The sequence below is a fragment of the Balearica regulorum genome, chromosome 9 (assembly GCF_011004875.1).
Source record: "Balearica regulorum gibbericeps isolate bBalReg1 chromosome 9, bBalReg1.pri, whole genome shotgun sequence".
Lineage (NCBI taxonomy): Eukaryota > Metazoa > Chordata > Aves > Gruiformes > Gruidae > Balearica > Balearica regulorum.
In genome coordinates, this window is record NC_046192.1 from 4,309,934 (window position 1) to 4,330,913 (window position 20,980).

A 20,980-nucleotide genomic window follows, 5' to 3' on the forward strand; every position below is an offset into this window, starting at 1 on the left:
GGCTTGAATGTACTGATGCTCCATTTTAGGGCCTGCATTTGTAAATTGCATTATAAGTTGTTATAATTTGATCCTCAGGTCAAAAGATAAAGTATCATCAAAATAAACTTGAAGAACCAGGAAAGGTCATTGTAGCTACTTCTGTACATCTCAGATTCTGGCGGGAGAGGCTTCTTCCTGCATGCTGTAGGATGCTGTGCTGAGTGTGGGGTACTGTTATGTCTAAGAGATAAGGAGCTCCCCAGCTGTGTACTTAGTATTTCACAGCACTCCTTGCTCTCTGCCAGTTTATTTCTCTGTTAGATGCTATGCAAAGACATATGTGATCAACTAGACCTGAGAACCATGAGACGAAAGGTATAGGCACTGTCTGTCAGATATGGCAGCTGCTGTATCTTTTCTCTGTATGTCATTAACAAAGCACCTCTGTCATCCCATCCCTCCACTAGGAAGTGAGGGCTGCAAAGAGGGAGAGATCAATAGCTAAGCTGTCGTCACAATGCCAGATGCAATACATTGAGGGCAAACATCAGATTAGCGTTTTAGAATGATGGCCTATTTGCAAAGTGGATAGCATAGTATTAGAACCCTTTAATTTGCCCTTTCAAGAAAATACAAGTTGAAACCCTGAAACACCAGCTTTCCATCAAACTTCTTTGTTCATCAAGGATGCACAACTGAAGGCAAAACCACAGGCCGTCCATTCAGCTGAGGCAGACAATATAGGAAGACAAGACGTTCCTTTGCTTCCCTGTGACACTCATCCACCCTTATCACAAGGGTGAGAGGGGAAGAGAGAACATTAGCCCCCACTGCTTTCTTGTCAGAGAAGTAGACAGCAAAGCATCGTGAAGGAGAAGGCAGGCAGGACATGAGCATTTGAACTCTTAGACTGTCTCTCTCAGCTCATCCAGTTTAGTTTAAAACATGAGGAAGTAACTCCCTATTTAGCAGGCACCAGTTGCTGCTGCTCCTCCTCCTTCTGGGGCAGGTAGAAACCACCATGGCTGAGACTTCATCCATCCTGGGCAGGAGTGCAGCAGCACGTTGCTCTTTGCTATGGGTCCTGGCTGGATTCTTAGGTTTGCCATTAAATCTTAACACTGTGTCTGCTTTTCTTTCTAATTTTTTTTTTTCCACCATATTTGCTGGACTTTTTCTCTAGTAAGTTCACATAACTTCCAGTGGGGTTTTTGGATCACATCCTGCTGCCTGCTGGATTTGGATGAAGTGGATTAGTTTCAGTGCAGGTTAACATGTGTAACGTGGAATGAAGGGAGCCTCTAAACCTTCTGAATAGCACCATTGTTCCTTAACAGCATTATGCGGTGTAGTCAGCCATTAATCACTCCCAATTCTTAAATTATGAATTGTTAATGAGAGTGCAGAAGAAACAGAATACAAATGAAAAATGGATTTAATTATTAAAGCAATTTTAACTTCGTCTCTGAAGATAAGAAAACAAATTCTGATTTTCTGGAATAGAAAATAACTATGAATCCTTATCATTAATTTGAAATTATAAATTTACTTACATTGTTCTTACAAAGACCAAAAAATATTCAAGGTTTGCTATTGTCCTTATGTTATATTTTAAATAAAAGAAAAAGCAATGCAAGCATTTTCAGAAATTGATCAGTGAGCCAAAATTTGATAGGCCTGCTGACCTGAAGTAGCAATTCACTCTTTGAGTAATCTCCATGATATCAGTGGAGGTTCTTGTCCTGAAAGGATACTACTTGATATGTATAAAAGTATCAGACTTCAAATATAAATACACGTGAAGTAGTTTAGGTCACGCTGTGCGTTCCCTTTGGCCATGCATGAGAGTAGGTCCCAGCATATTCCCTAGATGCTTTCTATGAGTAATCACACTGTAGAAGAACAACCAACCTTTTTTCAGAGCATGATTAAACTTCTGTAGAGTGTACACTACTTCTTAAAGCATTTAAACTATTTTTCTTCTTACAGTGATAAAGGATTTGTTATGATCACAGCAGTAATTTCAGTGTTTGCAACTGGAGGAAAACAATCTAGCAAATGCACGCTTCCATTGCATTGCATACACATTCACGTGTGCGGAGGTCACGTTCGGCACAGCAGGTGTTCCTGCACTTCCACTGCCGTAAACCGGAGTTTCTGGAGAAAAGGAGATTCAATAGGAAAGGAGGAGTACTAGCAATGCGTGAGCCTGGGAGTAGGTCTACAGTAAAAACAGACTAGGCAGACTTGGCTGCTCTAATAAAGAGAACTGGAAGAGAAAAATAAAAATGATGGAAAAAGATAAGGGGAGCTTATAATAGACCTGCAGGATGGAAAGTGAGGGCAAAGCACCCAGTGTTTTTGCAGGTTCATAAAGAGCCTAGCACAGTCATCATGGGAGGGTTTTAATGACCCTGTTATTGACTAGAATAAGAATTACAGAATGACTGTGGAAGGATGAATGTTTCTGGTCGTTATTTCAGGGCTGTTTTCTTGCTGCTTTTTCTTAAGCAATCGATAAGATCAGAAGCTATAGTGGTTGGATATGAACACTAAGTGACAAAAGATAGAGCCTTCATCTAAGGGAAAATGGTCATTATACCATTCGATTTTTTTGAGATACTTGTGAAGAAACGTTCAAAGGCAGCAGCACAGAACTATTGGATTTTTAAAAGGTAGATGTGAGGGAATGTGAAAAGGCTTGGATGAAAGTGATTTGAAAGAACTATCGTCCAAAATTCCACTTGGGAGCAGTCAGATCTAGGGCCTGTGGAGAGGAATCTCTTTGTTATAGATGTCCTTCTACTGTTAATGGTGGCAAAGGAAGCCACCTTTGTTGACCAGAAAAATTAGTGTTTCATCAGGTTCCAGTCTAGAAGGGTGGAAATTGAGCGAAGAGGGTGAGGGAGGGTATTTCACCACAGAATATCATCAGAGACATTGAGAGCTGTCCTTATCCATTCTTACAGAGTAGCAGTGATTTGAGGCTATATGGATCCTCCAGCAAATATGGAAACTCTGGAGGATCTGCAAGAAACCAGGATCACTAATGCTAATCTTCTGCTCCCTGTGCCTCTACTCACTTTGAGGACTTCAACTGCCACCACCTGCCCCCAAAGCCCCACTGAGTGGAGATTTTGTAGTCTGCAAGGCACAGCCTTGGACTTTATTACCTTTTCAGCTGATTCTCGCCCTTGCCTGCCTTCTCCAGCTGTGTCCCAACACAGACCTCTGGGACCAGCTGTTTTCTCTCTGTGAGGAGAGCAGTGAGAAAGAACAATTCTCTCAGCGAGTGCTGTCCCTAATGTGCTGTGCTATATCCTGCTTTGCACCACTGTGCAGGAAGGAAGAAGGATATAGCTGAACATTTCTCAATGCGCAAAAGAAATGAGGCAAAATAGATAATGTCCCTTTTATTAAAATAAATGGTGGTTAAAAAAGCAAAGTGAAAATCAAGCTTGCAGACTTGAATAAGTTCCTTTTTATGCAAGATTTCCATTTATAATAAGTTAATAAATGAGAAATGTCTAATGTTTTTATAACATGACTAGTGTGTGTTTATAGACCATTATAAGATGATCAGGAAAAAGTGTTATAGATGATTACCTGCTGAGGTTATGATCAAGCTGTGTGACTTTTAACAGCTGATCATTTTTAAACATCTATTCCTTTTCTGAATCCTTTACAAACCCTGTGCAGAACCTTCTCTTGAAATAAGACTAAATATTGAGCGAGGTCCAGGTGTGCTACTTGCTGCTGGTTCTTGCATGCTGCAGCCTGCTGTGCCCCTGGTTCCTGCCAAGCGGAGCTGCCACTGGAGGCAGACTGGGGATGAGGTGGTTTTCACTTTGCAGTAGCAGCTTGGGGGGATATGGAGTACTAGTAGGGGAAAGAGGGTTAGGAGTAAACAACACTGATTCATTAGCCAAAATACCATGTTTGCAACTTGCACCTTGAGGTGCTGTCAGCATGCCTGAGGACTGATTGTGCTCATCTGGGCACACTGCAGCTTCTCCTACTGTTCCTACTAGCAGTTTGCTTTTAAACAGAGAAAACACGCAAAAAGTTTTACATGGATAAAACTCACTTTCTGTTTATCTCTCCTCAGAAATCTGGCTCCTAAAGGAGTAGGAAGAGGGAAGGAGATTGCTGCTCTTCCTTTTACAGGATCAAAACACTTCATGCTGGTTTCACTGACTTCCACCAGTGTGTGTTCTCTCTTGTCTTCCAGAGCGGTACCCACATAAAGCCCCATGTTCTTTTCATAGCTGTCTTCATGTTTTGTCAGAGCCACAAACTCTTACCCGTTCCCAGGGCTTTGGTTGCCTCTAATCAAGACTAGCTCTTATATGGTGCAGCTGTAACCTGGGGTCAGGCTGCTGGGGCAGAGCTGTGAGACTGAGCTGGCACATGCCTCCGTGGGGGCTCAGGACCTGCATTTCAGCTCAGGCTTTCACGTCAGGCCCTTGCCTGTACTCAGCCTCACACTTTACCAATCCCAGCTTTGTCTTGTTAAATTGACTTCCTACCCTGACCTTTGACCTGTCTTCTCCCTGCAGGCTGACTTTACTGCTGGGCCTACTCTGCTCCCTTCAGCGCTTTAGAACTGTTCCCTGTGCTGCCAGACATACTGTCCTGTGCCTGCCTTGTTGTCATCGTCCATGGCTCACCTTCCCTTGCTGAGCAGCCCACTCATGGTGCTTTTGGAGATGTTCCAGGTAGGAAAAACCTGTCTGAGATTTAATCTTTTCTCACCTCCATAATTTTGAGTGCTTTCTTTAGCTTGTGATAAGATACAGGGGAAAAGAGAAGGCTACCCGTGTATTTTCTTGATTGTATTTTGAGGCACTTTTGCGGTATGGGATGACTTTTCTTCCTGTTTGCATCGTCAGTGATTCTCTTAAAAAAAGTATGCCAGTTGCGGATTTTGTCTCTCTAATTGTTCTGATTTTTTTTCCTTCTTTCCCAAAAAAGAAAACCAAATATTTTTGGACTAGTCTTGTGGAACAAACAGTCTTTTGTGCACCAACAGACAGTCCCACCATCTGTCAGGCAATTAGCTGTTCTCACTTAAGCACCTCTGCTCTGTGTTCTCCAGAAGGAGACTAAGGAGTATGTTCTTCATTCCCTCTTGTGCAGGAGATGTTTCTCCCATGGTCCTCAGTTGGTTGATAGCAAATACGTGCACAGCCAGTTGTAATAAAGGCAACTGGCTGTGTAATGCTTGGTCATCACTCCAGATCCATGCTTCTCTCGCTCAGTCCTGCTCTGTGTGGTTTGATGTTCCTCAGCTGCTGCTGGATGGCAGTTCAGGATTCAGTGCAGTGCTTTTCACGCTGGGCACCAGGCTCCACCCAGGACAAAATCTAGCAGATTTCCCTGGGAGATGTTGTGAAGAGAAGTGAGCTACAACAAGTGCATCCTGAAGAGGCTCAGCCCCAGCTGGGGAAAAGGCAGGGGTGGTTTTGCAGCCTCTTTTCTTCTTCACAGCAGGCAATACATATGCAGTGACGAGGGACTAGTGGTGGGTGGAGTGGCAACTCCATCTGTCCTTGGCCTTCATCCTTTGCCCTAGTAAGCCTCCAGTGGGTCTCCTATGGAGCATAGGTTTCTGCCTGCTGCCTTTCTCTGCAGTCTCGACAGCTTTCCACTTGGAAGGTTCAGTGCAGAGGGCTGCATTTTGTGGCTGGTATTACATGGAAACAAGTCAAGTACTGCTCTTAATTACAGATGCTGTTTTGGAAAGCAACTTAATTGTTAAGCAGATTTTCAGGAAAAAGATATCTCCAAATCAGCTCATGTGATTTAGACTCAAGAGTGATAGTAGGCAGGTAGGTAATCCTCGGCCTTGGAGAGTTGTGGGGTTTGGCCTTTTGTTGGTGTATTTGTTTTTAACATATAGCAGGAATAGTTGTTTTAACACGTAAAATGAAACTGTAGCTTGGCAAAGTATAATCCCTATAAAATGCTAACCTTCTATTTATGTAGTCCTTTCTTTGGGTGTTTCTTTGTTAATTGTTTTTTTTTTTTTTAATGATACGAAGTGGAAACTGAGTGGCTTCATACAAATAATGGTCTTTTAACCCCCATAATCTCATATGGTAAATTTCTTCTTGCCTTCAAATATTTCCCTGAGATCAATTCTAGGCTTAATGTGCCAAACATTTTAAAAATAATAATAGTTGATAAGGGCATCTTGTGCAGATTTAGGATAGCAGGGAGTATTTGTTTTGAATGTAGCTATTTCATACCCATACCGTAGCGGTTTATAAAGCCACATTTTTGATGAAGAACAGTGTAAACAGGAAAGCAGTAGTAATTATCTGGATAGAGCTTTGGCTTAGTGCTTTGGCTCCAGCTTAGTGCTGGATGGTCGCACTCAAAGAGTTGTAGTCAACGGCTGAATGTCCAAGTGGAGAACAGTGATGAGTGGCGTCCCTCAGGGGTCAGTACTGGGACCGGCACTGTTCAACATCTTTGTCGGTGACATGGACAGTGGGATCGAGTGCACCCTCAGCAAGTTTGCCAACGACACCAAGCAGTGTGGTGTGGTCGACACGCTGGAGGGAAGGGATGCCATCCAGAGGGACCGTGACAGGCTGGAGAGGTGGGCCTGTGCAAACCGTATGAAATTCAACAAGGCCAAGTGCAAGGTCCTGCACGTGGGTCGGCACAATCCCAAGCACGACTATAGGCTGGGCGAGGAATGGATTGAAAGCAGCCCCGAGGAGAAGGACTTGGGGGTATTGATTGATGAGAAGCTCAACATGAGCCGGCAGTGTGCGCTTGCAGCCCAGAAAGCCAACCGTGTCCTGGGCTGCATGAAAAGAGGCGTGACCAGCAGGTCGAGGGAGGTGATCCTGCCCCTCTACTCTGCTCTTGTGAGACCCCACCTGGAGTACTGCGTCCAGCTCTGGGGGCCCCAGTACAGGAGAGACATGGAGCTGTTGGAGCGAGTCCAGAGGAGGCCACGAAGCTGATCAGAGGGATGGAGCACCTCTCCTATGAGGACAGGCTGAGAGAGTTGGGGCTGTTCAGCCTGGAAAAAAGAAGGCTCTGGGGAGATCTCATTGCAGCTTACCAGTTTCTGAAGGGGGCCTACAGGAAAGCTGGTGAGGGGCTGTTTATGAGGGAGTGTAGTGACAGGACAAGGGGTAATGGGCTCAAGCTGAAGGAGGGTCGATTTAGATTAGATGTTAGAAAGACATTCTTTCCTGTTAGAGTGGTGAGGCACTGGAACAGGCTGCCCAGAGAGGTTGTGGATGCCCCATCCCTGGAAGTGTTCAAGGCCAGGTTGGATGGGGCTTTGGGCAACCTGGTCTAGTGGAGGGTGTCCCTGCCCATGGCAGGGGGGTTGGAACTAGATGATCTTTAAGGTCCCTTCCAACCCAAACCATTCTATGATTCTACAATTTAACCAAGAGGAGGAAGCCTTACCTGGATACTGCCAACTCTTGTGCTCCTCAGAAAGGAGAGACAAATTTTCAAGTGGCAAAAGTCAGTATGGCATCATGGAAGTCACTTTGCACAATCCAGCTTGTATTTCCCACCTGTTTGGGCACATAGATGAACAAACAGGTTTGAAAAATCTCACTTGAATATTTGGTCTTTGTTTCACTGCAGTGTCATCACAGGATATAAGCCTCTGTCCCAGTGTGGGAAGTGAACTGGCTTGTGAACAAAAATGCTTCCCAAAAGAATCTGGACAAAAGTGCAGAGCATGATTTAATGCAAGAAAGAGGGCAGGCACTGAAAGGGCAGCATGATGACAGAGGATATTTCACTCTGCTTAGAGTTCTGCAGCTGTTTGCTGTTGCAGAAGGGTGATGGGGGGAAGGAGGAAGTAGTAGTATATCAAGAGAGCTTGTCAGTGTGTCATATGGAAGTGCTTGCTTATGGGAGTGACCACCTGGCACCTAGTGATGCTTGCAGGAACACTTCCACTGGCTCTGCAACCGTGGGGAATCAATGGATTTATGCCCTCCCAAGCTGCAGGTACTGTAGAGTGGATTTATGGAGAGGTGGGGAAGCCAGAAGCAGGCTAAAAGCCCTCTTCCTCCCTCCTTTACCACTGTTCAAAATTATTCCCAAGCCATGTGATGGAGGAGACACCTTGCAACCCTTTATTGCAACTGTAGCTGTATAGTGTAAGAGGTACAAGGCATACAGAGTGGGAGTTATTGGGGGCTCTCTCCCAGGAGCTGACATGAGGGGAAAGAGCCCCAGGCCTACCCATTAACAACCAGTTTTCTTATTTCAAGGAGGCAAGAATTAAGCACATTGTCCTGCACACCACGTCTTTATACCTGGCCCAAGGTTTAGGAAGGCATGAAAAAGATGAAAATGGGAGGGAGGGGCTTTTGATTCTCGGCAGCAGGCTGTGCTTCAGCCTACTCTGAGTGCCATGGAGGTGTCCTGCAGATTTGTCCAAAGCTCTGCCGTCCTTTAGAAAAAATTGTTGTCATTGTTCCTTTGGGGTCAGTGAACCATGCCAACCTACAGCACCAGCGGTCTGCCTCCAGCAGTTGATGTGACCCAGCAGAGTGCAGAGGGGTTTCAGAGGGTTGTTAATGGAAGAAGTTTTTGCTTGACAGTGTCTCTGTTCCACAGTTTTATACACAGCTTGCTAGACCTATCTGTTCCTTGCTAAGAAAATACAACTGTGCATTTGGGTGAGGCTGCATGAGTGATTCTTTTTGCAATTATCAATGTCTAAGTCTGCAAAATCTGGTGATTATCATCTTCATCAAAACAAATGACATCTTTTTCAGACAGATTAATTAAGGGGAAAGGCATAAGTTGGTGTGGTAAATCACTCTTAGAAAAATGTGACTTTCTTGGAATTATACCTTAGTAAAATATATATGCTGCTCTGTCTTAATGCAGCTTTTATCATTATCATAACTGAAAATGCAGAACACGTTAACCCTTGAATACCCTTAGAAGTTATTAAGCAAAGCGGAAAAAAATTGTTTGAAATTCCCCCTGATTCCTGTTATGCACAATTTTGGAATTTCATTCTTTGGTAAGAAAATCAAATGGGAAATACACTACAGATAACCAGAAATCTATTGTGAATTTCTGCATTTTAGAAGGGAAAATAAAAGTCTATGACAGTGGTTGAAGATCTAATCCTGCTCAAATGTTATTACTAAATAACTCAAAGTGTGTGATTTGTGGATGGGAAGCTCTGGAGGCTTCTCTTGAGATTCTTGGTTTGTTCGTAGTGCTCAGCACAATGCTCATGTAAACTTTGTAGTTTTCTTGGTGCTCGTGGTCTTATCACACACAAGCAACATCTTAGCATAGGGGAAACGAGTATCTTTACATTTAAAGGTGGTTTCCCCTCCTTAATTGATGTAGTTGTATTTGATTGCTGTGGTACAAGAACTGGGGAATACCCCTGACCAGAAGGAAAAGAAAGTTAGCTAGCAAAGATGAGTAACTTGATGTGTGAAATAGAGCGAGCTCAGACTGGCACAAAGAATACAGATTTCTCTTGCTGGCATGGTCACCCACCTGCCTGTCTGGTAAAGGCATCTGCATATCGTATGATCTCATGTTGTCATGTAGGAGTTGAAAGGCACGTAGGGCTGTATGGTGCCCTGGGATGGGGCTATTTCACTTCTCTCTCTTGAAGCTCTCCAACATGATGCCATTAAATGTTTCTTGGGCTGTAGGAAAGGCCAAGACAGAAACTACCACCATAGTCTAGCATTAGGGTGCTCACCTGAGATTTGGGGTGGGAATGTTCCCCATGCCCATCTCTTCTGCTTGGTATGGGAAATGACAGGCTGAACCCACATGTTTGCAGTGTGAGGTGCCTGATCCCCTGAAAGGAATGGGCTTCCTATCTCCTGAGCAGATCCCATCAGGTAACATAGTTCCTTCCATGTGAGACTGCAAAATCTGATCCTCCTCTTCTGCTTGTGTTTTGATATGGTTTGTGCAACCGCTTTCTATGTTTCTATGCTTTCCTTGTGTGTGAGACCCCCCTCCCCACCAGGGCCAGTGTCACAGGAGTGTAGGGCAGGAGGTGCCAGCTCTGCCTCTGACAAGTCATAGGCCAGGTGCCAAACTGCTTGGACTGCCAAGACTGAATGGGCAATTGGATGTGACCAAAGCAAAAACTTGTTGGTGTTTGAGGAAAGCCAGTGTCTTAAACATATCCGGACATATCCAGGGTGCAGCAAAAACTCTCAGAATTGCAATTTTGGACAGGAGTTAAATGTAGGTGCCATATGTGCCTCTCTCCCTTTTTCTTTTCTGAACAGTCTCCAAGTTTTTTTCCTAGATGTAGTCTTTGGCCTTTCCTGATTATTTTTGCTTGTCTCTGCTAGGTTGGCACGTCCATTTAGAAAGGCATATTCTTGCATACTACCATATGTGTTGCTCTAAGGAAAGTGCTGTCATAACAATTGCATGTATTTCTTTACTCAGATGTATTTGTGCATATAGAACCACTTAAAAACTATAGCTCAAAGTGCTGAGCCTTGCCTTCCTACATGTATCAGTTATCCTAAATAAGTAATGGAGCAAATGTAGTTAAGATGCAAATGTAAAGTATCTTATTTTCAGCTTGCCTTGCATTAAGCTGTTAATTTCCATTAGCATTAATGAGAAAATACACCCAAAGGTTTTCCCCAGGCAAGAGTTCTGATCCTCGTAACAATATTTCCCTTTTACAGTGTCTTTCAATCAAGGATATTTGTATTTTGCAAACTTAATTAAGAATTAATTAATTAACGGTATCTCTGGAAGGAACAGCAAATAGCATTTTTCCCCATTTTATCAGTGAGTTGAATGGAGGTTGCCCAGTGGCATGTGGGGCTCTGGGCTCTGATGTTGAAATCTGAACCACCTTGTGCCACCATCTTTTGACTTACTAGGGACTTTTACAAGTTTATATCGATCATCCGTATTTATCATTTAACGTATCACTTCTTTGATACTTGTTTACTAAGTTGGTGTATGAGAAAGCTGTCCTTCTTAGCAAAGCCTTACTTGTGATTATAAAAGAAACTCACCTGCACACAGCAGTTCTCTCTTGTTTGTTATGATTGCTGTTTCTATTCAATACCCAACAATCTGTTAAGACTTTCATATCTGCATTTGTAGAAATAGCAGACAATTTCAATAGTTATCTGTAGAAACAAATTACATTTTCACTATAAACCATGGCTGATGCTATTAAACACTACATCAGGATATCTGCCCTGTGATTTCCTACCGGATATTCTCTGTCTGTATGAACAGCCTTAGTGTTGTGCAGAGTGGCTAGCCAATCTCTACATATTCATTTTATGTAATATTTATTCCTATCACTCAATCGAATTTGTAAACCAAATTCACAAATGATGGGGAGTATGTTCTTCTTTGCAATTAGGATGATTCATCAGTGGCATAACTAATAGAACAACAGGAAACTGAGAAATTATACCCTTCTGCTTGAGACTGTGAGTGGAGCTTGGGAACATAGATGGTAGGAAACAGAAAGAGAGAATGAGAAAGAAGGGGAGAGGATCAAATTACTGAAAAGAGGCAAGGAGATGGGGAGATGAGAGACAGTACATTGGAACAAGAGAAGTGATTACAGCACACAAGAAAGGCTGGGGAGGCTGCTTTCAATAAAGAAAGATAAAATAATGAAGAAATAAGTAAGAAAAGTCTTTTACTTTCCACAGAGGGAAAGAGTGGAAAATGTATTAGTACAGTTCAATTCTGAGGGCTACAGAAAGTAACAGATGATGGAGAGGGCTAGCAGCGTTGGGCACATCTGTGTGGTCCAGGTGAGGACCTGTGTGTGGAGAAAGTATTTTGGTACCACTCGGAAGGAAGGGAAGTCCAATCTGAGCCGTGGTGGGTCTGCAGAAGTTGAAAATCGCAAAATGGATGAGTACAGTGTATTGGTACACTAATGCTGCAATATATTGCTATCGTTCCTCTGGCTTGCTTGATAAGGCATGTTACAGGCTGCCTGCGCGAGGGTCATGTTGGTGGGTTCCCCACAGGAAAACCCAAAGTGCTGCAGATGTCTTGTCAGGCTATTCCCATGTAGTGGATCTGCATTATCACCACCAAAGGCAACAGAGAGACCCGGTGTGTTAGGAAACTCTTGTAATCCATCTTTCTTGTAATTAAGTCTAGACATAATAGCTGAGGCTTGTTTGTGCATTTCTTGATGTTAATAGCTTATTCTTTTAGTGCCACAGAAGGTTAAAAAAAACTATGGACACCTTCCGTTTTGAAATTAAAGCTCTATGGAGACTATTATTTTTTTTTTCTTTAAACCGCTTGTCACAGGACAATATCCCCAGCTGGGCAGAAGCAGCCACCTTTTCAAAGTCAAGGATTTGGTCCACCTTACTCTTCTGAGGTTTCTCACCTTGTGCATTGACTCCAGGTATATCTGAAAGATGGGCTCTGGAAGGTATTCCAGACTGCTGAAAGTTGCTGTTGAATTTTCCCTTTTCTCCCCAGAAAGGTTTAGTTATTGAGTGTCCAACAGAACCCCTTAGCTGTTATTGATTGATGTGTGTTAACTCAGGAGAATTAGCATTGGATAAAGGAGTTCCAAGGACAGAAATCTGAGGAGAAAAGATCTTGGTGAAAGTGGTCCTAGAGATACATGACAAGCTGGGGTCCTTAAGCAGATAATCGATTGATGTGGTTTGGTTTGAAAATGACAATGCAGAGTTGAGAGCAAAATCAGTTATCTTTTATTTATTTTAAATCCAAAAAGGGAAACAAATCCTGGTTTTTCTAGTTATAGCAAGTTCAAAAGTGTTCTCCATCTGGTTTGTTACTGTCTGTCTCTGGTCACCTTATAGGTTGCTTCTTCACTGCTACGCAGCCTCTATCTTGGACAATATCATCACCTCAGTTGCATTTTTGATCGCTTTTTCCTTAGAGTCCCCATTCACAGAACCATCACATGAGTCTCAGCTTTCATTTTAAAGAGTCTAGCTGGCATTGCCTGGTTGGAAACTTGAAAAGTGGACCCTAAGGACTCAAACCTGAAAGGAAAAGAAAAAATACTTGAAATTGTATTAATAAAGGATGATCCAATTGTTTCTTTTTCAGTTGTTCAACATAAATAATCTCATAACTTTTGTGGGCTCTTACCCTTTCTATAGCTCTGGATTAACATTATTAAATTAAATCTATTAATTTGCATATTAACTTTGCATCTTAAAAATAGTATAAAAAATAATATCCACTTCCTTTTTCTACCTGTACCTCTCTTTATTCAACTCATTTGAATTTTAAAATCTTATTTGGAGAAGAAACAATTCCAAACTGTAATAAACATGTCTCTGTGCAGTTTTGTGCTGGTTGGAAGTCTCTAATCCTTTTATGTCATCCTTTGTGAGGATGATCCTTGTCTAGTCCCATATATTGATTAAAATTAAGCATTACGCAAAACCTTTATCATTTCAAAGGATTATCCTTTTATGTTTTTCTCTCTGCTTTCTTTTTTGAATTAACTTTTTTGTACCCCAGCTGATCTCCTAGCTGTCTGTTTTTCTTTAACAGACATGTTGCACAGTGAATTGATTTCTTATATTGCTTATATTCAGCTTTTATGAAACATGCCAATGGACACTTCCAGGGCATAGTATTGTGAATAAGCGTGAAAGTGGACATCTCTAGCTATGTCATGTGTAGCTGTAGGATAGGGAGCCCAAGTCCATTTATGCATGTACTGATTAATAGGGATGATCGCAAAGAACATTTAAATTGTTTCTGTGCCAAACCATTTGTTGTCTTGTATTGGTTTATGCCTATGCAGCTTTGCTAGCTTGGGTAATTGTCCTCATACACGGCCGTGATGAGCAATCTGTGTTTGGGGATGTGGCGCTTTGGTTTGGTTTGGTTTGGTTTTGCATTGGGGAAGACACAAATTCATTAACTACATCATTTTTGAAGAATCATGCTGAGAAGAGTAGCATCTAAATCATACTTGAATTTGGTCTATCTGGCCAAAACTGTATGTAATTTATAGTCCTTCCTTTTAGGACTGCGACATTGTCATCTGTAAAGGTGCAGCTCCTAAACCAACCAGTTGCTAGAGGCAGCCCCAGAGCATGTAATTTCTAAAACAAATTCCGATGAACTGTCCAGACACGTTTCTTCTCCTAACTCACCAGCTCCTGCAACCCTGGGTTTTGCCTTGATTTCTAGGAGCTCTTACCTCATACCTACTGGCCCCTAAAAACTAGTATGCTAACCTTAAACTTACACCTTAAATTTACACCAAACAGTTCTTCTTTCTTGTAGACCTAGTTCCAACTGGTGTGCATTAGTCCCTCTAGATTGACCCTGTACCACGTTTAAAACTTTGGGAAAGGTAATCGAAGCCCAAAATAAAACCAGCAATCCAGCCCTTGGGAGAGTGACATGTCTAACCATGGTTCTGTGTAGGTACAGCGGAGTCATCCAGTGGCTCTGAACCCTAACACTAAGTTGATCCAGGTTGTGAGGAAGAGACTGAAGATCTGGGAGTTGATCCTGCCAGCCCACTAACAGGAGGTGAGGTTGGTAATTTCTGGGGCCAGGTCAGGCAAGGTATTGCCACCTGTATTTGCTGTATTGCTGTATTTGGCAGGTGGAAGCCAGCACCTAACCTGAAAAGGAGCAGTCATATAGCTGAGAAATGCGCTGTGGCAAATTCTGAGAAGTCATAGGAACCAAAGAAAATGTTTCAGAAAGACAAGGAAGCAAAAGTACGCTGCAGGGGACTGTTTGTTATCTGTGTGTCGAGTACTGTGTTCTAAATGGAGATTTGTTTATAAGGAACAATAAGACAAGCGGGAAGATGGGAATCCTCCTGCCTGTCAGTCACTCATCATTGCAGGGCAGAATGCGATGATTGGAGTAGGCAGGCTTCGTCGTGTAGTTAGTAGGATACTTGCTCAAGATGTTCTGTGCTTAACACTCCATTCACCCCACCCACCCCCCTTCTCTGAGGTTTTTAAACTGGACATTTGTCAGACCTGTGAATTTGTATAGTGCGTTATCTTGGCGAGAGCCTCAAGGTGCTTCCACAGCATAAATAATACAATAGTGCTGTGCATAGCAATTGTGCCGTGCCGATACTCAACATAAACAAGTTGGCAAAATGTCTTGAGTACTGGTTAAAATTGCCACTCTGAGTGCAAGAAAGTTATGACAAGTTTAATCATCTGTTTAAACATTAAGTTTCTGCTTTGCCCTTAGCAGGACGCTGCAAACTGACTCTCTCCGAGGGTACCACTTAATTACAATTACTGTGGTTACAAGGTTAAGCAATAAACTCTCATTCAGTCTTTCAGCAGGTCAAATTATTCATTAACAACCTCTGGGCAAAGCCTACCCAGCTCATGTGCTTAAAAACCAATTAGACTTATCCCTGGTTTTACTAAGTCTCTCTTTGGTCTTGAAGGTTCAGCAGCAAAGTTTGGAAGGAATTAGATCTGCAGTCAGTCCTTCGGGGCTATGCATTTCCTTTCTTCCTTCTTCAGGGTTAACACAGGATTCCTTCTAAATACAAGTTTCAACTCATTAGATTCTTGGGTATGTTTTCTCTCTGTAATTAACCATCCACTGACAAAACTGGCTTCAAAATGGCTGTTAATAGCTTTTAACAGTGCTTTTTCTTCTGGGGTCTCTCCTATAGGGTTGGGGTTGTTTTACGTTTTTCACTGAAATACAAACTGTGAAACTTGATGTCATGGTTTAACCCAGCAGGCAGCTAAAACAACCACACAGATGTTTGTTCACTCCCCCTCCCCAGTGGGATGAAGGAGAGAATCAAAAAGTCGAAAAGAAAAAGGCAAAACTTGTGGTTGAGATAAAGACAGTTTAATAAGACAGAAAAGGGAGAGAATAATAATAATAATGATTAAAAAAATATACAAACCAAGTGATGCACAGCACAGTTGCTCACCACTCGGAGTCAATGCCCAGCTAGTTCCCGAGCTGCTCCGCCTCCTGGCCAATCCCCAGTTATATACGGAGCATGACATCATATGGTATGGAATATCCCTTTGGCCAGTTGGGGTCAGCTGTCCCGGCTGTGTCCCCTCCCAGCTTCTTGGGGGCTCCCTGCCTTCTCTCGTTGGCAGGGCAGTATGAGAAGCTGGGAAGTCCTTGACTGCTGGGCAGCAACTAAAACATCAGTGTGTTATCAACATTATTCTCATCCTAAATCCAAACACACGCACTATACCCACTGCTAGGAAGAAAATTAACTCTATCCCAGCTGAAACCAGGACACTTGAGTTCTCCCTTCTGTTCCTTTCTACCTACTTCTTGGTAGTACAAAAGTTTATACATTTATGAGCACTGTTCTATTTTAATTTATAAGTCAAAACTTTATAAGCCAACTTTTCCATCAAAAGTTTTGATTACAAAAATAAATTTCTTCTCATCTGAGTCCTAGACTTCCCTTCCTTTGGCACAAACAAAATATTGGGGGACAGTAACTGAACCCCGATTCTTTTCAGGGCCTCATCCACAAAGAATTGAGGGGTTTTTTTCTTTACATCTGGATTTTGGCAAATGTAAATGCCTTGGTAGCAGAATAGACCTCCCTGATACTCTGGAGTCCACTGCCATGATGCGTAAGTCTTCCAGAATGGCTTCCAGGTAACTAACTATGAGCACAGTATTCTCCGTTCTCCTCAAAGAACTATTACTATTTATTTACATTGTAATTTCTGTTAGTGTAGTTTAAATGGATTTTCTTCATGTGAATTTTGCCTTCTGAATAAAATTTATAAAATATACAAAGCCATTCAATGCTAAAATAATACTGCTGTGCCACCAGGTAGAAGCAGCCTTGGTTTGTCAGGATTGTCTCTTCAAGAGTGTGCAGGTAGTGGTGGCAAGCACATATCCCATGACTCTGGGAATCAAATACTTTTGCAAGGAAACCCAAAAGTAGAATTACATGTCATTTTGCAAGCAAACTGACGTTTTAAAGTATTTTTTAACGTAATAACGTAATGCAAAATGGCAGCTAATTCCTTAAAGCAGTGTAGCAACTTCAGATTATGCAGGCTCTTCAATTTCAATGTGACAAACAATGCTGCTGTAAAAAACCTAGATTGTGAGATATTAGATGCACTCCCCATGATGTAGGGAGTGCACATTCTTCTTAACGGAGCTGGAAATGACATAAAATTGGCACTGCCCTACCTTAGCTCAATATTGTAGTGTCACCCGAGTGAGCTTTAAATATTCCAGTTCTGAAATAGTAGTTAACTAGGGAAGGCAAGAAGCTGGTTTTGAAGGACCACTGTCTTCCTCTATAGGAACAGTCTGTAGATTGTATCTGGGAGAGCTTGGACTTAGAAAGCTTTTGCTTGTGCTATAAGGTCTAGATAAAATAGAGCGTGTCTTTTTCTTTTTTTCTTTTCTTTTCCCTGACAATGAGTGCAAAGTGAAGAGGAGCACTCTTTAGCATTTAACTCCCTTTCTAGACAAAATTAAATGGAAGGGACAAGGGGGAGAGCGTGATTCCTGATAGCACATGCTGAGGCATTTGCTCAGCAAGCACTGTGCAGTCTGAAAGGAACCTTTTTAATTCTCCTAAAAAGAAATCTCTTCCTGACTGCAGTTTTGTCCATTTATGCTTCAAACACCATGGTGGTTGGTTTTTTCATTCCTGCTTGAGAATCCATCAGAGCTCTGTCTTGTTTACTAAAACAGCATGTTCTGTTTGCCTTGTGCTTCCCAAAGTGAACCTGTCGTGTTGGCTGGCAGAGTTGGAGACAGAACCAACTCCTTTGCTCTTTCTCTGGATGACAGTGTTGAACCTAGAAATCGTTTTGCTGTCTCTTGTATCATAAAGTTCCTCCTATGTCTTTCTGGTGCTCCCTGGCTGGTGTTACTGACAGAAAGCACAATTAGATTGCTTGTGCCCTAAGGGAGCCCCGACCTCTCCTCTGTGACTCAGCAAGCAGTACCGCACGGGAGGAATGGATCTGTACAGGGAAGTGGCCTTTCACATTTGTTCTGGGGGTGGGGAAAGATACTGCCTGTTTTCTCAGAGAGTTTTTATGGTCTAAATGCTTGCTGGAGGTTGGAGCACATTAAAAGCACACCTGGAGCACAACTTACAGTTTACTGTCACCTAAAGTGCTCCCCTTAGCACAGTCTGCGACAGCTGCGTGGTGCAAACCAAAGCGGAGTAAACAGGAATCCTGAGAGGTTTGCTTCAACAGTGCTCTCCTCATCCAAACTTAAATGCTAATGTGCATATACCTCTTCAGCTCCACCTCCCCTTCCTTTCCCTTTGCAGCAGGCTGGTAGTACTCCATTTAGCTCATAGGGATGGGACGGACAGGCTGGCATGGAGGTTGGGTAATAAGTTCATGGCAGTTGCAGAAAGGCAGGCTTTGGAGGAAGCACTAGGATATTTAACTTTGATGCAGTTGCAACACTCCTTAAATAGTTTTTTAGTAAAGGCAGATGTAAAAATACCTCACATGATTATCAGAATGAAATATTGAAGATAGGTAGTAGACAGGAAAGTATTTAGGTCTCTCTTATCAGCTAATGTTTAAGAGGAACCAAGGAGATTCTTGGTCACTTCTTGCTATGACAGCATGCAAAGGAGTTCTGGCTTCTTGGAGTCAGAATATGAAACTTTTCCTTATGGAGAAGCAAAATTCTGCCAACATTCTGTTCACAAATATAGAAAGACTTCATTTAATTTGTCTAAACAAACTCTTTCCATTTTACTAAAGCAGTAAGAGAGAGTCAAGCTACACACTTTGGCAATTCCCTGGTGAAAACGTGACCAGCATTGCCATATTCCTGCAAAACAATTTGATTCTTTATAAGCTCTATTTTATGATAGGAAAATTTTCCCTTTTGATGCATTCCAGTCAGTTCTCGGCCATACGATCCTGATGTGATATGCCTTAGCTATCACGCTGGCAATGATACAGAATCTTGAGGCAGGCAAGCGAGGACTGGAGCAAACCCGTTGTCCTCGTTGATGGAAGGCTTACCACACAGCTTGCAGCTGAATGTCATTGGATCTTTTGCTTTCTCCACAATGTCAGTGCTAAATGAAGGTCACTTACTGATTAAAACAGTAGGTCTTACTCTCTTCTTGCCGGAAATCTCTTCTTGTAAAACAACTTTATGGATGGGACTTCCTTTTAGATTTAGGCTGTCAAGCCTTGTGTTGAAAGGATGGAAAGATGCAATGGAAAGGGAGCTTCAAGGTGGGTGTCTTCCCTAAGGAAAGGCTCATCACAGTTTTGATCCCTGACTCTCTTACAGGCCTTACCTTTATAGCTTCTCACGACAAACGAGCCTGAAGGATGCAGGAGGAAGTGCTTTTTCTTCCTTTTCTGTTCTTATTGGCTATCTTCCCAGAACTTTGTGGTGCTGTGACTTGAATTTGCTTCTTTATTCTCTTTAACAGCACATTTGTACTTTTAATATTCTGGATTTACACCATTTGCTGGTGTGAGTTAAAAGCCCATTTGCCACTGCTGTTGTGTTAAATAGGCTTAGAGCTGCCTTCTGTGTTTCTTTCCTGCAAACCAGACATCTGTTGTATAGTGTAATGCATGGGAGGCTGTAATTACCCTATGGTTTATATATTCAGCCACAGGTCAGGTGAAGGCTTGAGGTCAAAAGGCCCAGTTCTGTCATGTCTGCAGCATTTAAAAATGATGGCTTTAATAGGACTGGCAAGATAGAGGGAAAGTGTTGCTGTGGGACACGGTCACCTGTCTCAGGAGCTGAGGAGCTGGACAGCTCCCCACCTAATGATGGTAGAAAAGCACCATCCGTGTTTCAGGTGACGGACCTGACGGGCTCCCTATGCTTACAGGACTGGCACATATTTTGTTCGTTCTGCAAACACGATCCCTGCACGGACGAAGTAAACACTTACAGAAAAGGGCCTGCAGCTGCACTGTGCTGCAGGGATTACTTATTTCTCCTTAACTTTTGCTGTCAGTATTCAGTGTCTTTGCTTTTTTGGCACCCTGGCGTTCATCTCTGGTGCTTTACAGGGCCAGCCTGAAACTTGAGGGGTTTGAAACCACCAGTAATTTAGGAAGGACTGTCTTGATTGTGGTGTTATTGGTACACATTTACTGAGTTAATTTAGCAGTTCAGAGTGAGGAAATGCATACAGGAATGGAGGGCAGGGAAAGGTCCAGATAGACACTGCTCTGCAAATAGTGCTTATGTGTCAGGGAGGAAGAAAAGAGAGAGAAAGAGAAAACCACTGAAGTGTATTTTAGCAACTTTTAAGAACATTTAAGAAAAATTGATGGAATGAATTACTTCAGTGCATTTTTTTGAATCACATCTTACATTAGTACTTAACAAAGGGAGAGCCCAAAATCATAGAGTAGCTTCTGTAAGATAGTTTTAACCTCTGCAGCAAAGACTTTCTGAGGGCCTGAAGAAATCTTGTGCATGCATTATAATAAACAAGTTAGGGAGACTTCTGGTAATGCACATTAAATGCACATTATATTACATGTAAGTGAGCAAGGCTGAAGCACAGAAGAGGAAACTCTCAACGCCCAGGCAAGTGGGAGAAGCTTCTGTTGTACTGTGGGGTGAGCCTGGGAGTTGCGGGAACCACTTCTGCAAAGGTTTGCAGGAGGTATCAGACTGCTCGTCATTTCAGAAGCACAATTAGGCAATTGAGTGAAGTGCTGCTAATTTTTAGAGGATGCAGGCAAGGTATAGGAAGCACCCAATATAGTGCAATAACAGTTTAAAACTAAAGCAAAAAGAACTAATAAAGGACTCCTCTTCCAAGCTCGACTCTTACACTGGTTTGAGCCCAGTGGTATTTCAAAAATACCTGAAAGAGACAACTATGACTTTCTGCACTCATAGCTGAAAGAAAACTCATTTGGAAATTAAGTATTGCTCTTAATGCACATGATTTTGGTATGTTGGTTTACAGAAGGGAGGCATATATTAAAAATAATTAAGTAGCACTGGCATTTCAATGCCGCTCAATTACAGC

General features: G+C 42.4%; 1 long non-coding RNA gene across 1 annotated transcript in view; it reads left to right on the forward strand.

Annotated features, from left to right (window-relative positions):
* LOC142603014 (uncharacterized) overlaps positions 1–20,980 on the forward strand; it is an 83,488-nt gene that overhangs the window by 25,371 nt on the left and 37,137 nt on the right. The window contains exon 2 of the long non-coding RNA XR_012836885.1: positions 4,542–4,700. This is a non-coding gene — a long non-coding RNA (uncharacterized LOC142603014). The remainder of the gene's footprint in view (positions 1–4,541; positions 4,701–20,980) is intronic.